The sequence below is a fragment of the Microtus ochrogaster genome, unplaced genomic scaffold, assembly GCF_000317375.1.
Source record: "Microtus ochrogaster isolate Prairie Vole_2 unplaced genomic scaffold, MicOch1.0 UNK81, whole genome shotgun sequence".
Lineage (NCBI taxonomy): Eukaryota > Metazoa > Chordata > Mammalia > Rodentia > Cricetidae > Microtus > Microtus ochrogaster.
The window spans coordinates 1,706,333-1,708,705 of record NW_004949179.1 but is presented as its reverse complement, the minus strand read 5'-3'; positions in this window follow the sequence as shown (position 1 = coordinate 1,708,705).

The following is a 2,373-nucleotide window of genomic DNA, read 5'->3' as shown; positions in this document are numbered from 1 at the left end:
GTCTCTCTGAGGCGTCTGCCCCCGAGAGGAGAGCTGTGGAGTCTCTGACCTCACTTCCTCTTCCGCCCAGCATTCTGCTCCTCCCACTTACGTTCTAACCTATCAGGTCAAGCAGCTTCTTTATTAAATCAACCAATGACCTTCCTCCATCACATATCTAATAATCTGTGTAGCACCACGAGGTGGTGTCTTACCAGGAAGATTCTAGTGTACATCCATCTTGGGCTGGAGCTTCATCGTGTCTGCCCTGGAGAGGAGCGGCATGGCGTCCTAGCTCACTTCCCTTCTTCCCAGCATTCTGTTCTGTCTACTCCACCCAAGGACTGGCCTATCAAATAGGCCAAGGCAGTTTCTTTATTAACCAATGAAATCAACAGATTGACATATGACCTTCCCACATCATCTGTCTCTATCTCCATCCATCGCCAGATGAAGGGTCTATGGTGATGTGCAAGATATTCATCAGTGTGGCTATGGGCTAAGGCCAGTTCAGGTACCCTCTCCTTTGCTGCCCAAGGAACAAGCTGGAGACATCTCCTTGGACACCTGGGAATCCCTCTAGAGTCAAGTCTCTTGCCAACCCTAAAATGGCTCCCTTAATTAAGATATCTACTTCCCTGCTCCCATATCCACCCTTCCTCCATCTCAACCATCCCATTCTCCCAAGCTCTCCCCAATCCTCCCCTTCTCCCTTTTCTTTCCCCATCTCCCCTTACCCCCACCCCACTCCCAACTTTTCCCTGGCAATCTTGTCTACTTCCAATATCCAGGAGGATAACTATATGTTTTTATTTGGGTTCACCTTATTTAGCTTCTCTAGGATCATGAATTATAGGCTCAATGTCCTTTATATATGGCTAGAATCCACTTACAAATGAATACATACCATATTCATCTTTTTGGATATGGTTATCTCACTCAGTAAAGTGTTTTCTATTTCCATCCATTTGTATGCAAAATTCAAGATGTCATTGCTTTTTATCGCTGAGTAAAACTCTAAAGTGTATACATGCCACACCTTCTTTATCCATTCTTCTATTGAGGGGCACCTAGGTTGTTTCCAGGTTCTGGCTATTACAAATAGTGCTGCTATGAACATAGTTGAAAATAGCCTAGTACAGACTCTGTTGTGTGGTTAGTGTTAACTCTGATGAAGATTTATGATGAAAAGGAGCAAGCTGAGCAAATAAAAATGCATAATGTGTAGTCTGAAGATAGGAACACCAGGAAGTGGAATGGAGCTAAGTTCTGTGTTCAAGGAGATAAACAGATGAAGAACTGAAATAAAAGGAGTGGTGACCTTGGGCAAGATCCCAACTCAACTAAGTATCCAACCTGTGAAAAGGAATTAAAGGCTTAGAGCCAGGTGTGGTGGCTTTAATTCTAGTACTCAGAAAGCAGGGACTGGAGGATCTCTGAATTTGAGGTCAGCCTGGTCTACAGAGCAAGTTCTAGAACAGCCAAGCTTAGGCAGTGAAGAAAATCATCAAAAAAAAGAAATTTGGTGAAGATGGAATTGAACAAGGGGACTGTGTTTCAACCCCAGTAAGCAGCAGAACTTGGCAGTTCCTGCCACATGGTTCTGGAGTTAAGAATAGAAGAAAGGAATTTGTCTCCACAACTAAGGAAAGCCACTGAGGCCAGACACGTGTCAGGGTGTCCCTGCATAGAGACCTAGAGAGGCCACTGCATGAAGCGTTGACGGTGAAGCCTGGATTACCTCGTAGATGCCAGAATCATGAGATATTTGCTAACAAGAAGTGAAACCAGACTAAGAGAAAGAAGTGTGTTGTAGTCAACAAAGTTGAAAGGAGTTGGAGATCTGAAGAACTCTTTGACATCAGACATAGAGATGCAGAGTTTGCCCAGCTGTTTTTTGGTCTTGCTTTCATCCAGTATTTCCTCACTATGTTCCCTACCTTGTGTTTTGGAATGGTAATGTATATCTTGTGCCATTGAATGTTGGAAGTAAGTGATCTGTGTTTTTTATTTTAATTTTTGAGGTGATTACAATCAAGAGATTGCATGAATCTTAGAAGAGACTTTTGACTTTAGACTTTGAAATGTTCTTGAGACTGTGAAGGACTGGGAACTTTTGAAGCAGGAGTGAATGAATGTTTGCATTATGTTATGGCTATGAGCCTTTGGGGACCATGGAGTGGAATGCGGTAGTTAGAATGAAAATGGCCTCCAAAGGGAGATGTGGTCTTGTTGGAGGAAGTTTGTTACTGTGGAGGTGGGCCTTGAGGTCTTATATATGCTCAAGCCACACACAGTGTCTCAGAACACTTCCCGTTGCCCATGAGTCAAGATGTAAGAACTGGGGCTGGAGAGATGGCTCAGTGGTTAAGAGCATTGCCTGCTCTTCCAAAG